Source organism: Oryctolagus cuniculus, chromosome 4 (genome assembly GCF_964237555.1).
Source record: "Oryctolagus cuniculus chromosome 4, mOryCun1.1, whole genome shotgun sequence".
Taxonomy (NCBI): Eukaryota; Metazoa; Chordata; class Mammalia; order Lagomorpha; family Leporidae; genus Oryctolagus; species Oryctolagus cuniculus.
The window spans coordinates 133,935,530-133,954,576 of record NC_091435.1 but is presented as its reverse complement, the minus strand read 5'-3'; the positions used below and the strand labels follow the sequence as shown (position 1 = coordinate 133,954,576).

The 19,047-nt window shown below is 35.5% G+C and overlaps 1 long non-coding RNA gene across 14 annotated transcripts in view; it reads left to right on the top strand.

Moving 5' to 3' along the window:
* The window catches only part of LOC103350411 (collagen, type I, alpha 1b), a 335,748-nt gene that overhangs the window by 239,624 nt on the left and 77,077 nt on the right, over nt 1–19,047 (top strand). For 11 of the 14 annotated variants that reach the window (XR_011388172.1, XR_011388170.1, XR_011388163.1 and 8 more), the window contains one exon: nt 350–637. The exons of the other annotated variants lie outside the window; for them this stretch is intronic. This is a non-coding gene — a long non-coding RNA (collagen, type I, alpha 1b). The remainder of the gene's footprint in view (nt 1–349; nt 638–19,047) is intronic. 14 annotated transcript variants of the gene reach the window in all.

The window sequence follows — 19,047 nt, the reverse complement described above, 5'->3', positions numbered from 1 at the left end:
GGGCCCTTGTACCCATGTGAGAGACCCAGAAGAAGCTCCTGGCTCCTGACTGCAGATCGGCCCAGCTCTGACCGTTGTTGCCATTTGAGTAGTGAACCAGTGGATGGAAGATCTCTTTCTCTCCCCTTTTTCCTTTCTGTAACTCTGTCTTTTAAATAACTAAGTAAGTTATAACACACACACACACACACACACAAATACAAAAGATGTCAGCCAGTGTTGTGACATACTGGGTTCCTGCAACACTGGCATCCCATATGGGTGCTGGTTTTAAAAAAATTAATAATATATGTCCATTAAATTAAACATTGCAAACTAAACACATATATTACCATCATTCTCTCCTCAGCTACCACAATAGGAATATAAAGCTTATAAACCCATGAGACATGTGATGGAAGAAATAACACAGAGGCTGGAAGTGAAACTTTTAGAAGGTGGAAAGCACATGAAAGAGTACAAAAGACCAGCAGAGTATGAGAAAAGAAATCTACCTGACTGAACAGGGAGATAATGAGAAATACACCAACCTGCCCTGCCAAATTTTGAAAAGGTTCAGAATTTGGAGGCTCTAGATAACAGAAGAAGGAGATGAAACTTGGAATGCAAAGCACAGTGCATCATGGGAGTGAGAAAGGTAAGTGGAATGAGGACATCCCCAAATAAATGCGCTTGTTTGGCTGTCAGTTTCCTAGCAGCCAGACTAATACTCACTAGCAAGGAGATTGACTACATCTGAAAATATTCACCCAATATACATCTAGTGAAAGATGCTAGGGCTCCCACATCAACAAAAAAGATGGTTTCATTAATCTTTAAGCCATTCTCCCTCAAGCAGACCCTCAATCAGTTTTGAATTTTACTAACTTTGAATGCATTCAAATTTAAGTAGCCAGCTCCAAATTCTAGAGAAGCAGAGAATATAGATGGAGGAGGAAAGAATACAGATGGAATGTTTAGAGAAAGTGCATTTCTCTCTCTCTCTCTTGCTCTCATTCTCTCTCATCTACCCTTCTACCACTCTCTCTTTCACATAAAAAATCTTCTAAAAAACAGAGAGTGAAAGTGCAAAAATTAGGAGCTAACCCAGCGATGAAGATTTGAAATTTATTACTATAAAGAATGTGCTTTTATTAAAGGGAGAAGAATGCACCTGGTGTAGGTCAGTGAATGAGTGGCTAATGAGGGCATGTTGGTGACAACCAAGTATGAGGCAAAGGCAGAATGAGGGATGGAGCAGCAAAGAGAAATTTTGGGAGGGGCAATATTGGTTGATTGTATAGGGACACTTCAAAAAATTCATGGAAGTGGAATTAAAAATAAGCTTATTTTGGTGCAAAAAAGTTTCTAAAATCCAAGCACAGTTTCCTTTCAAAATGCATTTTTTCATGAACTTTTTGAAGATCCCTGATATTTCCTGTACATACATTAGAGCACAGTGAAAGAATGCATCCAATGGTTACCTGACTGGAGATTTATTTTCCAGTGCATACTGTTTGGCAAGATGGTGATTTCATGTGAGCAACAAAACCAAACAATTTTACCTGACAAGATGTTTTAAAAAATTAGTGCAGTTAAATAGAATCTATGTAGTCGATCTATAGATTTACTATAAATTGTTATTGATACACATTTAAATAAGTATGCAGATTTATAAGTTTGGAATTACTGAAGGATGTAAATAAGGGTGGGAATAGGATTGTGATCATGAGTGGACCTGGTAAAATGAAACTCCAAATAGGCTATGGAATTTTTGAAGCTTGTTTTAAATAGTTTGGATCTAACAACAGGTTTACTGATACTGAATGTATAGTGAAGACATTCATGCTAGCTTTGCGTAAGTAGACATTGCCAAAAACCCAAGTTTTTTGGATATTGATAGTATACTATCAGGGAATTTTGTGTTATTAAAAATGTCAGATGAAATTTCTTTAAAAGATTTATTTATTTATTTGAAGGTCAGAATTACACACAGAGAGAAGGAGAGGCAGAGAGAGAGGTCTTCCATCTGTTGGTTCACTCCCCAACTGGCCACAATGGGTGGAGCCGTGCCAATCTGAAGCCAGGAGCTTCTTCCAGGTTTCCCATGTGGTTGTAGGGGCCCAAGCACTTGAGCCATTCTTCACTGTTTTCCCAGGCCACAGCAGAGAACTGGATCGGAAGTGGAGTATCCAGGACTCGAACCAGCGTCCATATGGGATGCTGGCATGACTATGCCACAATGCCAGCCCCAGATGAAATCTTAAAGCAGATTTTCGTCTGTGTTCCTGTTTCTTTTCAATGGCACAAAGATTTTATTTCCCTGTTACCTGAATTATCTTTTCTTTGCTCATTTTACTCACCAAGTACACTGTCATTTTACAGCAAAATAGCCATGACAGCTTCCCTAATCTTGAACTAGAACCTGGGAATCACACTGATTCTAATAGCAAGATGGTAAAAACAGAAAGAGAAAACAGATTTTGCTTAATATTGTACATACTCCATCTCCATCTTCAACAAAATGAGGCCTGTGGACATCACATGGCCAGATCTTAGATATACATCCCATCAACCACAGTATCTTCTTTCTTCCAATTTTCTGTGGAACTAAAATATATTGCCAGGCCCTTCGCTGTGAGTGCCGAAAGCACAGTGATATAAGAATGATAATAAATGCAAGGAGAACACAGAAAATTATGTGATTTTGTGATTCTAGTTCTGTATTTTTGTGTGGGATCTGGGGGTAAATATGTATATGATATAAAAGGGTCTCTTAGGGGACTGTGCTGTGGTGTAGTAGGTTAGGCACCTGTGGTGCCAGCATCCCTTATGGGCTCTGAGCTCCTGACTCCTGGCTTTGGATCAGCCCAGCTCTGACCATTGCAGTCATTTGGGGAGTGAACCAGCATATGGAAGATCTCTCTCTCTCTCTCTCTCTGTAACTCTGCCTCTCAAGAAAATAAATAAATCTTTTTAAAAAGTCCATTAGATATTAGATTTTTTAAATATTGGATTTTATAGTGATCATTCTTCAAGTGTCTACCACTCAAAACCTCTGTACCAAGTAATAAACATGGCTTATTAATGAAGCTCATTGCTTAGCCTGTCAGGATTCAGGGATGCTTTTCTGTAAATCCTTTATGCATGGTGTTTTCTCCAAGTTGGAAGAATTTTGTAAGGAAACATGCTGCAACAACAATGCAAAATTTTAATGGGAAGATTGCTTGATTGTTCTGCATGGCAAATGAGGGTGGTCTTCTATACCAAGGGAGAATCTTCCCAAACTTAGAGATTTCCCTCATTTTTGTTCACAAGTCTGAGAAGAGATGATGCTTCTTTTTCTTTAGACCAAAGTAAACATATCCTATTGAAATATTAATTCCAAGGAATTTATTGGTAGGAAGACGGGAACATGTTGTCATTTAATAATATTGAACCTGAAACCTATCAGAGTATTGAGTTAGAAAGGAATGGAATTTTAGAGAATTGCGTTCTGTTGTAGCAGATCACTCTTCCAGGTTCTTGTCAGAGGATGCTGAAAATAAGACTGAGAATGAGAATTGCAATTTAGCACCAGTGTCTCTTCTGACCACTCTGCATAATCTTAATGTGCTTAAACTCTTCCTGCACCGTCCTGCTGCTTTCCAATTGTAGTGTCTGACCATATCTGAACCCTCGAGCCCTGACAGAGAGGAGGGACTTGGAGAGGTTGTCATCTGATCTACTTTCGAAGGCGAAAGGAATGGCTTTCTCTCTTACAGCACTTCTTTCTGCTTAACAGTTGGTGGGAGATTAAAACGATCTAGGTGGAGAAGGCTGGTTAAAGGTCTGGGTACATCACTTTTTTGGGAGGGCTTGTCTGTGTGTTTTATAAGACAAGCAGCTCGTTAGCAGAGGAAGGTTTAATTTTTTCCTCCTCTTCTTTCCTGGCACACATTAAGAATGTTTTACTACTTATTTATTCACTTTTATGATTTACTTCAAGTATTGAAGGAGAACAAATTCCTGTTATGCTACTGTCCAGCCAGGATCATGGTTAGACGCTGACATTCTGAGTTCCAGCCATATTAATTGCTGGATAAAGGCTATAATCCGTCTCTCTTTGAAGCCCAAGGCTGATTTTTAGGCAACACTTCAAAAGCAGAGCACAACTGAAGAGGCATACTTCCTACCAGCACTGAATTACCGTGATTGACTCAGCTTGCCTTGGACTACATGTGCCTTACATATTTGGCTACCTAACAAAACAGTTTGATTTTGATATTAGAGAGCAAAAGAAAAGACCTGGTGTGACCCAAAAGCTCCTATTACTACTTGTAAAATATTTAGAGGGTTGTTTATACTTTCTTGGAAATAGAAACACCTAAATCAGTCTTTTCTTATAGTAGAAAATATCATGCTTGAAAGTTCTCTCTCTCTCTCTCTCTCTCTCTCTCTCTCCTCTCTCTCTCTCTCTCTCCTCTCTCTCTCTCTCTCTCCTCTCTCTCACTTCTCTTTCATGTTTTGGCAGAACATCATAAAGCCTTCAGTCCCAGTCCACTATGATTAATGACAAAAGCCTATGTAAATAAGGCATCTCGGACATTCTCAAATTATTATAACCCTTGGAAGTGTTTCATAAAATAATTCTTAGCATCACCTATTCAAACTTATTAACCAATAGACTTATCAACTGCAAATAAGATCTTAAAACAGGAAAATGGTCTGTGAAAGACTGAAGAGTTATCAGTCACCAAAATCAAGACAATAGCAACAAAATATAAAAGTAAACTAAAAACAACTCAAATAAATGAAAATGTATGAGTAATGTGGAACTTTTTCCTGGTGTCTGTTTCCCTTACAGCGTGTTTATCTCTGGATCTGCACTGTAGGGACTTTCTCATATAGGATTTGCCAAGTATACTTAGTGTGCTATGTTTGAGAAAGATTAACAGTATTTCAGATCAAAGGAGGGCCCTGCTGCATGGTCTTAGGAGATTGTCATTCACTCCCATTACGGCTCATTTGCACAAGATTTTCATGTAATATGAGCCATTGTTTTGATGGCAGCGATTTGACATAAAGACAGAGCCGAACTGCATCTCAGCGTCCTAGTCATTCAGGCTGGGGGGTATCTTGGTCCCAAAGAACTTGCCAATCATAAAAGGCAACTGTTACTCAGTTATGGATTGGACCTGCCACCCCCTCTCCCCTGACACACACACACACACACACACACACACACATGCACAAATCCCCCTCCTTGCTTTTAAGGTGGAAAACTTCTTGAACACGCATGGATACCATAAAAATCAGACAATGCCTACTTGTGCTAGATTAGATACAGTTTAACCAGACAAAGTTTCAGATACCCTATTCAAAAGAACAAGTTAGGAGCCATTTTAGTGAACTGCTTTTTCTCCTGTGCTTTCTGCCGTGCTTATTTTGATTTTACAATAACTTGAAGTGATGAAAAGTTATGCCTCAGCTGCATTCAAAACTTTTCCTTAAACTGTATTTGTGTTTTTCCAGTGATTTAGTTTCATGGAGAGAAAACATATTTATATATACCAGTCACTAGCATTCTCTTTCTTGTTCTTTTTGCAAATTAGGTTAAAAACAAAAAATGAGAGAGGAGTTATATCTTCTAATATATAAATGGGGAGGAAATTTAGTCAAAAATCTGGATGATTCTAAATGTGATTTTATTTAACTAGAGTGAACACTGTTTCATTAGCTCTACTTAGCATTTATCACAATGTAACATACTCATATGCAATAAATATGCAAATAAAATAAAAAATGAAGTAGTTTATTTGTATTATGCTGAATGTCAAGAACTAAGAATAAAATGCACATTAGAATTTAATTTAATTTCAGTGGTTGCTTCAAGTTGTCTAAGCTGCTGTGTTTTAAATTTATAATGGTCACTCTTGTACAGAATTTTCCATTCCTGGCAAAATGATGATTAATTTTATGTATTATTTATTCAATGCTTTAGATATAATAACATCCAAATTTTTAGATTTTTAAGATTGCTTTTGTAAGCTATACCAATTACTTCAAATTTGTGTTCAGAATAAACTGACTATCATTTGCTTTTGGTTGTTATTCCATGATAAATTATTTACAGCAAGTATAATATCATAAAAAGAAAGACAAGTGAACATATCATTTCATGAAACTCAAGAAAAATGTGCAAAATCAAAGAAATCACCATTATATGCTCATTTATAACATTTTATAAAGAGTAAATAGAAATTTTTATTTTAAAATTATTCTCTTTTCAACCTCAAGTAATTAATAAAAGAAATACCATTTCTGTCATAAAATCAGGATACACTTTCACATATTAGGACTGCATTAAAGACTAAACATGTAAAACCTGGTATGCTCAGTGACATATTTTTTAAATACATATTTACTTGGAAAATAATTAACAGAAATAACCATAGAAATTATAGGCAACCAAAACATTTTCCCCAGTTTTAATTTGAAAAATTTCAAGCATACCAAAAGTTGAAAGACAAGACAGAAAACATTTGCTTGTTCTCAACTGAAGATTTGTATTTCTTTGCCACATTTATTTCATTTTTTCCTTTGAACCAATTGAAGGTAATGATACTCCTAAATTTTTCAGTATGCATCTCTTATGTACAAGGCTGATATTTTAAATAGCTACAATAATAGAAACCTGAAATATTCCTATAAAATCTAGTCATCACAATGTTTGAAAAGAGAGTACTTAGACCAAAAGGAAAATTTAAAATACATATAACATTAATAGAAAAGAGAATTTAACTGATCTACTACATAAACACTTTTTCAGTTACTTTAAATTCAAGTTTGGCTTTATGTTAAAATTCCCATTGGAATATACGGATAGTTTTTGAAAAACAAACACTACACCATCCTCTGAATGTGGTTTGCTTTATGAAACACTTTCAAAATACATAAACAACAGCGCCCTCTACATTTGGATAGCATATGATGAAAATGATTTCACTGGTTGAGAAAAGGAACATTTGACAATAATCGCTTGTGGATCTGGGGACAGCTGACGTGATTGTAATACATTACAAAATTACACAGTAATCTCTGATATGAATTTACAGTATTTTAAGCCATTGATTTAGTACGAGAAATCAAAATCTGTAAACTCAATATTGCACCATTTAGCAAACAAACTGACAGAAATAATAGGAGGAAATAGAAGGCTCTCTAGGAAAATACATAAACCCCCTTTAAAATAAACAATCATGTTATTTAATAGATTTCCTGAAATAAGTTGTAAGTTGTTAAAATTGTATTATTTTCCTTCCTTATTTATACAAATAGGATCTTATGATGTTTTCAAATTCAGAAGTGGACCAAAGGCTTTTAAAATAATACTTTCTAGTTATCAGTATCTGTGACAGAAAATACACATTGAGGTTTAATGTAGTAGGTTTACATGTAAAGAAATGAAATTAATTGGTGTTTAAGTTCTTTAGAAATTCTTTTTCCATAAGTCACAGTACAGTTATTTGTAACATTATAAAGACATAAAGAAATATAACCAGTAGGTTACATGTAGACCCTCATATCTGTCATTAATTTGCAAAGCTCTTCTCTAAACAATTAGTATATCACCCACTAAATTATTAAGAAGAGAAAAATATGCACATATTTTATAAAGAAAAAAACAGTTTAAATATATATTCATGTTTCTAAGCATAAGCATTTTATTATATGGAACCCAAATTTTAATGTATCTAAGTAGTCAATTTAATTAAAAAGATATGCTTAAAACAATAAAATTAATTGATTGACATTTGAAAGGTTTAGTTTTTCTCTTTAGTTTGCTTTTCAGTGCAACATTTTCATTTAAATAATGGTTATTTTAAAAATAATATTGTATTTAAAATGTGCTTTTAAAATACAAGTTTGATGCTGTATCACTATTAAGTTTTGAGAGCAACATGCATACTATATCCCAAAGGAAAAACCTTTCAGTACACTATGTGTAAGTTGTCAGTGGTCAAGGGGCAGATTAGGAACATTAAAAACTGGAAGACTATTGTGTTTTTCCTCATTACTTTAATATAGGAGTTTCATTGTCTAAGTCACTGCACTTTAAATGAAAAACAGTAACATAAGTATTAGAAACTAATAATTAACACACATACTTTATGCTTGAAAAGAGTCAATAATAAAATATCTAAAATAAATTATATTCCTGTAGACTACTTTGTACATTTTAAGCTACAGGTAACCTGAATAATAATAGCTGGTGAGGAAAAAAAAAGAATGGCTTTTGAAATTATCTCTTTAGTCTTTTCCTTGGCTTACAGTGCTATGAAAAATCCTAGTACGGGCTCTGAATTTCTAAAGACAAAATGCCAGCGACTCTGGGGATCATCTTGTTCATTTTAAGAGCAAATTAAAACACTGGAAGAATGGTGCAAATAATTGTTTCATATGTTCTTTGCTTGTGACTGCTGTAATCTTCGGGGCTGATTTACAAATGTAGACTTGAAGGTTTCTCAGCTTCCTGCAGGGTAGGAAGACTGTTACTTTGGCACTCGCCCTCTCGCCCTTGTAATCACCACTCAAAACTGTGCCCTGGTACTTCCAATTCCCAGGCTCTTGATTGAACACCTCATTCTGTGCTAACAAGGTGTCCAAGGTATTTGAACAGGGGCTCCAGTCAGAAAATTGTTAATGGTTTTGCTCATTAAGAGTTGCTGCGCTAGTTTTGGTAATTTGGTAACTGTCTAAATTGCGAGTTGATTTCCCCCCCTTAAGCTTAAAGGATGCTAAGTTTATGACAGTAATGGTAATACTTTTGTTTCAAAATTGACAAGAAGAGTTGGGTGCTGTCTGTGTTATATATGTAATAGTGTTCACAGGATTAATAAAATTATCTGGAATATCTGGGCTTATTCTCCAGGTATTTTCAAGATATGATTAAAAAGAAATCAGATACAGTTGAACATAAAAAAATTTTCATGGTATACCTGTGAAACTGTTGGTGTTTAAGGGATGAAGCAGAAGCACCAAAAATTATTTATTAAAAAGCATGAGGAATAATAGTGTTATGACAGTATTATTAAACATTTCCTGTTAAAATAAGATGAATTAATTCTAATTTTGATGCCTACTCTATTTCTACAAATATGTCTTAAAAACATACACAGCCTATTTTATCTTTAAAGAGATATAATGTTGATTTACTTTACTTGCTATCAAAATGAGTTTTCATGAACATTAATTGCAGAGTCCATTTTTATTCAGAGAAGCAATTTTAATAGATATATTTTATCTATTAGCAATTTTAATAGATATATTTCTGCTGAAGAGTTACTCAAAATATAACTTCAGACATGGTCTGAATATTTAAAATTGTTTATTTTACATAGACATAAAAATCCTGGAAACATTTTTCATGAGGTAAATAAATTTGCTTCTGTTGAAATGGCCTTGACAATGCTGAACTACTTTACTTGTATATTCATTTCTCTGTATTTCTGCACTTTTAAAGAGTATATTTCTCAAGTGGAATTAAGAAGGCTGAATTAAGGAGAAATCAATATTTATAGATTCTTTGGTTCTGTTTAAAACCTGCAATCTACTTTATTAATGCAGATTTAAAAGGAAGGACATTTCTGAAAAGAATTTTCCTTACACATTCTTTTATTTCTTGCTTTCCTAATCATGAAGGACTATTACTAAGTTTGGCAGTTACATCTCCAGGGATTTATTTTAAATTATTTTCAGTGATTTGGACAGTTGCCATTTTATCATAGAGATGAAAAGGTAGGAGATGAGATTCAGCTGAGGATGGAAGTTTCTCCCTGTGCCAAGCAAAGGGCTATTTTAAAGTGATTTATGTGGCAGTTTTCTTCTGTGTCACCATTATGTCCCTGCTGCCTGAGTGTGACAACGTGGGGCTTGCTAACATTTTGGTAATAATTTATTGGGATGAGATTTTTTTTTTTGGCCTGGAGTTCAGCCTGCAATCCTTTTAACACTTTGCTAAAAGGCGTAAGTTCTCTACAGGCTTATTTATTTTTCACTTTGGAACTGTGCACTCACACAAAAACCTGCCTACATAAATCTGCAACTTTTCTTTTTGAATTGGAAGTTGAATGCCGACCATGACTTGCGCATATAAAAAAATGCAGAAATAATGCCCCCCTACTGTGTAAGTATTTTTGTTTTTCATGAATCAATCCCAAAGTTATTTAAATTAATTCTAGCCTCATCATGGTAATAGAATATCATTTTTTGGCTTCTTAAAAATACTGACGCATGGTTATAATTTTGATTTTTTTTTAACCAAGTTTCTTATATATTTCAACTGATGGCTACAGTTTCATGTTAACAGATTTTAATCAATCACAAAATGTTTGATGTTTACAAACCATTATTTTTTGAAAATACAGAAAAAAAGAATTTATGAGTTGTTTTCTTGTGTTTACATAGAATGCTCTGCAATCGATTAATTAATCAAGGAATCTCTGAAATTTATTCTTTGAAGTTGTGTATTGATTTAGAAATTCTAGCACACATCTTAGCTGGCCAAGTTTGTTTGAAAATAAAGGCCTGTCTTCCTTATATGTTTGGGCATAGGTAATAGGGAGACTTAAAAATATGTATAATGTGTTAGACTTGATTGGAAAGTAGTTGGAGACTGGATTTTTTTCTTTGACTCTTGGGGGTGCTTCAACAAATTCCTGCCTGGAAAATACCACTAACTTTCATAGTCACGTTTTTGTAATTAGTTTATAAACAAGCTATAAATGGAAGAGATAAATAGTAACTAATGGGGATCCCAAGTTTGTAAAAGTACTTTCAGAATTGACTCTGTGGTTGTGTTGAGAAAACTAAGTTCTGCCTCTTCAAAGAAGATAAAATTGTTTTAGAAAGCTTTGGTGAGTGACAGCAATGTGCATAATTAGTTCAGGTAATTAGTTTCAATACCTGAGTATGAGAATCCTTCAAAATTTACTTACCTTTCTCCTACAGACAAAATTATTATGAAACCCAGTAGAAAAAGTTATTATTTAGCTCAGTTTTAAAAATGTTTTGACTATGTGTTTTAGCATTGTCTGTGTTGTTTTAATCAGGAGCACCATTATAAAACAGAGTTGACTGCAGAAAGAGATTATACGATTTTTAAGTTAAGATTGTAACTTTGTGTTTGGTTCAGGGCTTAATGTTTGTTTTTAATAATTATGGAGCTGCATGCTCAGAGTTAACCCTCTAATTTCTATAAGAAGGTTAATGCATTTAATGCTATAAAGGCTAGTATCTTATAGTGAAAAGAAAAACATTTACAAAAGTAATTTTTATCAGCTTTGTTTATGCTATTACAAATAATAAGCAACTATTGCTCAGATGTCTTAGCTCTCAAGTCAGGATTATGGTAAGAAATCTAATGGCATAGTTCACAAATCTATAGAAAAGACAAAAATTTCATTATGGTATGATAGTGTTAAGAACTAATTTTTTAGTGACTAAAATATGATGAATTTATGGGTCTGCAAATATTTTGTCTAAAATTCATTTATTTTAGTGTTTGGAAAAGCTGGCTTCATATTGATACTCAGCAGAATTCACATTTACTTTATATCACCTGTCATAGTTATTCAAATGTTAAAAAGCAAAGTCAATGTTGGAAAAGACATTAAAGGTCAGTTTACAAATGGGCAAAATGAGATATGAGTTAAAGTAAATGTACATCTGATTTCTTTTATAGATCTTGAGTTTTAGAGTAAGGAAGGATTTTTTAAATGAGCTCAAATGAAGACTTCAATTTAAGAATGAAGGAATTGAAGACAAAAGAGGTTCTAGAATTTTCCCAAAATCATACAGCTAGCTAGTCAGCAATCCCAGGACTAGAATCTGAGTTCTATACTCTCATTTCACCTAATCTCTCAGTCTTTCTTCCATTTCACCTAATCTCTCAGTCACATTAAAATTAATATAATGTCTACTAGAAAGGTGACACTGGATGGAAAAGTAGCAATTGTGCTAGATACTCGCTATGTATTTGTTACTTGTCAAAACACCTGAAACTGTTCTCATACACCAACTTATGGTACAAAAACCAGAAAGAAGTCCACAAGATAAAATTCTGTGGAAATTACTAGAAAATTTAAAAATTAGATTACTTGTACTTTTCTTGAGTCTGTCACTTTCCTTGTTACTACTGAGAAACGATTCATACAAGTTGTGATTCATACAAGTGGTGATTCATACAAGTTGATTGTGGGGGCAGGAAAGTAGTTTCAGGGAATGTATTTCTGGGATGTAGTCAGGCAGTGATGGGGAGGCACGGCCTAGGGCTAGGACTAGAGATGAGAGTGGTTAAACATCCAGCGTTGGTCACAGAAGGCTGTCCAGAGAATGGGACTCTTCAGAAAACACCTTGAAAGATAAATATGAAATCATGATGTAAACAAGCAATATAGAGGAAGGCATCGTAATGGAAACCCACTGTATTCTCTAGCCTGTAGAATATTCTCTGTATATTGAATATGTAACATGCGTTCACACATCAGTGGGACTTTCTCATGCTTCTCCTTCTAGCTAAAATAAACTTGTTCCTTTGTCCTTTAAATCCTAATGGGGGAGACATTTTAGTTCTTCAGCTTTCTTGGACATTTCCTTTTGCTTCAGACAAAATTAAATGCTTTCAAATCTACTACACATCACGTTTGATTCTAAATTGCAACAGTAATAAATACTCATTTAGAAAATAAGCATTCAGTATGGTCCCACCAGAGAACATCATGTTGTTTTAGTATCTTTTTTTCTTATTTACAATGCACACATAAGGGACTATATAATACTATGCACACATTATACATAGTTATAGGTATTAAAATGTTACTATTTACACATTTTTCACCCTTCTTTGTTCTTTCACTATCACATTGTGAGAATTTGCTGTTAGAATAATGTCTTCTCTATTTTAGTAGCCCATTAAATCCTGTTAGAGTTTAACAGATGTGGGTTGTAGAAAGAAAACTGGAGGTGGTGGGGAAGACAGATTGGAGGGGAACTAGTTATTACAGTGTCCCAGGCAAGAGCTGATAAAGGCAGGATAGAGCAATGGCAGTAGGAAGCAGAAATGGGGAAAGGCTTGGCAGTGTCAAATGTGCTGGAGAGAGGTTGAGGGGTGAGGGTGTGAAAGGGGCTCCTAAGCGTGACAGTTAGTAAATTGTTAGTGATGTCTGTGAAGAGGGTTCAGGAGAAGGAGAGGATGCTGATTTGTATTCACTAAACTATTGAAGGTGACTTGGTTCTACTTACTGAGCATTTGTTACTTGTTGAAACAACTTTAATTCATTCTTGCATACTGATACATGGTGCAAAGATCAGAAAGAGGACCACAAAATAAAGCTCTGTGAAAATTGTGAGCAAGAGGTCCACATGGACAAGCAACTGACAGATGAGAATTTATGTGCTGCAATATTGGTCCCAACCCCAAGAATTTTGGCAAAAGGGTAGGAGGTGCATAGGAAAGTCTCTCAAGAAGACAGGAATCAAAGGAATATTTGTTGTGGTTGCAGCTTAAGGAAACCATAAACACATTTGTGTTCAAACTGGGAGAATCTAAGGGAGAGAAAAACAATTGGAGATACAAAGGAGATAGAGAGTATTTTACAGAACACCCCAAAGACATAGGAGAGATAGAACACAGAAGAAATTTCCCTGTTTGAAATCCTAATTTAATTCATCAAGTCCATTCAATTTTGAAATTGAATGTATGGAAAGAGTGTTTGTCATTGGGAAATTTTTATTGCATTGTGAATAAGGGTTATGTGATTTTGTTGAGGATAGTCTCCCCTTTCTGTGAGTTGAAGCTCACGTTTATGGAGTTCTCCAATTAAAGGGTTGCCATAAATCAATCCTTAAAATAACCCTATAATGTAGGCCCTGTCACTACCAGTTTATAGGTGAGAAAACTGAGGCTTAGACTAGAAAGTGTAAATTACATATCTAATGCCATACAGCTGTTAAAAGATAGAGTCTGGATTGAAATTCTGACAATTTAATGCTGGACCATAGATTCCTACACTCTTTCCTATGTTTTAAACATGCTCATGAAGAGGAGTATGGACGAATATTTACTCAGTATTGACTGCTAGCACTGGCTGGGGGGATTTGGCATGCTGTATTAGTTTTGTCTGAGCTTTGTAGTATTGCTTCAATTGTTTTAAAAAAGCATAATTCCTTTTGTAAAATAAAATAAAAGTCATTATTCTAAAATATTAATTCAATGAGGGGATTATACTTGATGATTAGCAATTCCCTTTCAGCTCTATTTTGTCATGCCCAGTGTGCTATCTATTATAAATTGTAATGCTGAGCTTCAGACTCAGCCCTGATTTTTGTCCCACGATGGTGGTTTGGTTTGCAGTATCTGAAATCTAATTGTCTACCTCTAAATTTCAGTCCTACTTCTTACACCTTTGATAAGTGACTTAAACTCTCTAACCCACAGTTTCATCAAATTCAGAAGAATGATACCCAAATGAAACCATTAAGTTTTGAAAATTCAATGTGGTAAACCACTGAGTTTAACAGAATGTCTTGAAATCTTAAAGTCTCAACATTTCCCTAGGTTATTTCCATTATCCTGCCTCCAGATCGTTGCAGTAGATTTCTTGGGGAATCCATCATTGAGTATGGACTCTTGCTCCTCCCCATATTGTACTACAGAATACTTAAGAGCAAGGCCAGTTTTTATTGTGTTTTTATTTGCTGGAATTAACAAAGCACTGAAACTGCTTTAGGGCTCAGTATATACTAAGCACTGAGAGAGTGAGTACTTTCAGAATCAAATATAACTGAAGGTAGAAATAAAACATTTGATAGAAACAGTGGTGTATAAATATTCACCCAGGGAAGCATGAAAAGTAAGGGTAGAAGAAAGAATGAGGTAGAGAGCTAATAGGTGACTACCTCTGATCGTGTAGTATGACTCATTTTCCTATCCTATGTGGTACATGAATAAGAGATACACCTAAAAATATATAATGAGAAGTAGTTTATTATATTATTCAAACTTTACTTACTGCTTATGTTATGTAATCAATATAAACTTTTAGAATAGATAACAGAGTATTAATATTAACACAACAAGCATTACTAAGAGAAGATAAACCTAACAGCCTTATCTTTCAAGGCAGAATGTATAAATATTCATAAAATAAGAAAACAGAAAAGCATTTTATGTGGATTCACTACACATTAAAGTGCTTAAGTCTAGAGGGTTAAAGTGGGGTAGTAAAGGATATTTTTTGCACATTATTTAATTTTTTCCTTAGTTTTCAAAATTATTTGTCAATACATACATAATTTTTATGACAGAGAATTTGCAGAACAACTAAGTTGATTGTGGCAAAATAGAAGTCATAGCATGTTTTAGCATTAAATTCCATTCTTCAGAGTTCTCATTCAGGTGCATCAAAGATTTTTGCCAGGTGCTCTTTTTTTTTTAGAACAACTTGGCTTTTTTTCATTTTTTAGGAGAATTATCACTTTAGATTTCATTTGAATAAAATTTTTTTAAAGATTTATTTATTTATTTGAAAGTCAGAGTTACAGAGTGAGAGGCAGAGACAGAGAGATCTTCCATCTACTGGTTCACTTGCCAAATGGCCACAACAGCCAGGGCTGGCCAAAGCCAAAGACTGGAACTCCATCCAGGTTTCCCACACGGGTGTGGGAGTCATCATCTGGATGCTGTTTCCAAGGTGCATTAGTAGGAAGCTGGATCAGAAGTGGAGCCTATATGGAATGCCTGCATTGTAAAGGGCAACTTAACCACTGTGACCCAACACACGCCTCCATTAGAGGTTTTATTAATGCTTTCTCCTTTTCTGTCCTTTATGCCCTCACTCCCTCCTCCTTTCCTTCTCTGCCTCTTCCTCCTTCCCTCCATTCCTCCATTCATTCCTTTCCACCCTCTCTCCCTTCCACCCCGCCTTCCTTCATTGCTTCCTTTTAAAAAAGATATGCATTCGAACTTTGATTCTACCTCTAATCAACAAAGCTACCTGGATAGTTTATTTAATTATCTAGTTCTCATTTGCTAATTTTCCCTGCTGAAATGACTTTTCCTTTCACTCAGAAATTCTCACTTCTGGAGGCTTGTATTAGTTTCTGTTGTTGCTGTAACAAATGACCACAGACAACACAAAGTCACTATCTTACAATTTTGCAAAGAAGTCTGAAATGAGTCTCACTGGGCTAAGATGAGGAGTCATCAAGGTTCTGTTCCTTTCGGAGATGCTAGGAGAGATCTGTGTTTTGCTTTGATTTGGTTTGGTTTGCTTTTTCCAGCTTTCCTGTTTCAGGAATAGATAGGCTCCCTCCTATCTCAAAGGTCATCAGTTTCATCACTATGACCTCCGCTTCTGTGGGCACAGTTCCTTTTCTGATTCTGCCCTCCTTCCTGCCTCTTTGACCTGTAAGGACCTTCGTGAATGTACCAGGCCCATCCACATATTCTAGATTAATCCCCTATCTCAGCTTCCTCAACTCAGTGACATCTACAAAGTGCACATATTCACGCAGGACATGGTTAGGACGTGGTCATTTTTGATGGGAAGGTGGGGGGATTAACTGCCTGATGTCGGACCAGAAAGAATTCTCTATTCCTGTTCCAGCACCACCTCCAGGGAAAAATATCACTTTTATGAAAATTCTTCACATGAGTGTTTTCTTTCTGCATTTACTTGTATAATGACTTTCTCTCTAAAGATGTTGAAATGTAAGGGTTCTATTAGAATGCTTGAACACTAATTAACAGGGACACTTGTTCTTATCTCATTTGACTTTCATAGGTTTTGTCCATCAAAAAACTACACTGTGGAAATGATGATCTTTTTTCCTACTGCAGCATCTTACTTTTATTACGGATGTATGGCTTCACACCAACCAAAAGTTAGATGTTACAATTATTTATGCAAATCTCAGTTTGCTTTTGTGCTGCAGACTGTACAAATAAAGCTGCAAAAATTGATTACACATCACTGACAGCAGAAGGGGCATACGGTTTCATCAATGAAAAAAACTGAGTCACATAACAGCTCAATAGTTGTGTACAGCCTCATGAGAATGACAATCAAAACCAAGTCATAATGATATGAATATTTATTGGGTACCTCAACTTGACTTGGTAATTTTAATAATCTGTAAAAAAGCATAAAGGGAAGCATTTCTGCTTTTACTAAGTATTCCTTTTTTAAATACATTGTATTCTTAGTGGAATTTTGAGTGCCCTTGTATTGGCTTTCATGTTTTGGGTTTTATTATGTTACACTCATTTGATTTAGTAGTAAAAATGAATAAACATTAGTTTTAAAAAATTGATACTCATAAACACATTTTTTGTACCTGACTCTAGTCCTTTATTATCTTATCTGTTATGGTAAATTAAGCTAAGGAATAGATAGAAATGAAAAAAGTGTGTAGAAAAGCATGTCTTAACCAGTTAACACCTTGAAAAATCTATTCATCAAAATAATTGTCTAATATTTTGTTACCAAAACTGAAAAGAATAGAAATAGGAGTAACTTTCAAATCGTTATAGGGTATTGTTACAGTATAGTCTGCTATAGATCAGAAATTTCCCTTTGAAAATATCTGAACAGATAAGCTCAATAAGTGTAACTAGGTTAAATTTTTCTATTAAATGTCAAAAGCCTTCAGGTTTTTTAAACTTTAGGTATATATATAAATGACACACTTCATACAAATAAGGACTTGAAAAGAAGAAATAGGGAAATGTAAGTGATATGAGTGCTTCATGTAATCACATAAAATTAAAATATTTAAAGTCAAAGGTAAAGAATTATAAGTAAATCCTAGAAATGCAAAATGAGAGTGGGTACTTTTTTTTAATCTCACATCACAACTCAATGAAAAATCATAAATTTAGTAACTATTTAAAAATTTTCAATATATGGAATAAGAATCAAAAATGACCTTAAGGGTAGTGCTGTGGCACAGCCATCTGTAGAATCAGTATCCCAGTCCTGGCTGCTCCACCTCCAATCCAGCTACCTGCTGATGTGCCTATGAAAGCAGCAGCAGACGACCCAAGTCCTTGGGCCCTTGCATCCATCTGGTAGACCCAGAAGAAGCTCCTGGCTCCTGGCTTTGGCCTGGCCCAGCCCCAGACCTTGTGGCCATTTGGGGAGTGAACCAGTGATTGGAAGATCTCTAAGTCTCTCCTCTCTCTCTGTAACTCAGACTTTCAGATAAATAAATAAGTCTTTAAAATATGACCTGAAAAATTAGTAGTATATCATTTTTATTTTATTTTTTTAAAGATTTATTTTATTTATTTGAAAGAATTAGAGAGAGAGGTAGAGACAGAGAGGGAGGTCTTCCATCTGCTGGTTCACTCCCCAGACGGCTACAATGACTGGAGCTGTGCCGATCTGAAGCCAGGAGCCAGCTGCTTCTTCCAGGTCTCCCACACAGGTGTAGGGGCCCAAGGACTTGGGCCATCTTCTACTGCTTTCCCAGGCCATAGCAGAGAGCTGGATAGGAAGAGGAGCAGCCAGGACTAGAACCAGCGCCCATATGGGATGCCAGCGCTTCAGGCCAGGGCTTTAACCCTTTGCACCACAGCGCCGGCCCCCACTCTTTTATTTGACAGGCAGAGTAGATAGTGAGAGAGAGAGAGAGAAAGGTCTTCCTTTTGCCGTTGGTTCACCCTCCAATGACCGCCATGGCCGGCACGCTGCAGCCGGCGCACTGCGCTGATCCGATGGCAGGAGCCAGGTACTTATCCTGGTCTCCCATGGGGTGCGGGGCCCAAGCACTTGGGCCATCTTCCACTGCACTCCTGGGCCGCAGCAGAGAGCTGGCCTGGAAGAGGGGCAACCGGGACAGAATCCGGCTCCCCGACCTGGACTAGAACCTGGTGTGCTGGCGCCGCAAGGTGGAGGATTAGCCTTTTGAGCCACGGCACCGGCCCCCATTCTTATTTTTAATTCGCATTGACTAGATTTTCAAGCCGTCTAATCAATCTATTAAATTATAAGACAAAATATTCCTATGAGACAAAATTTTAGC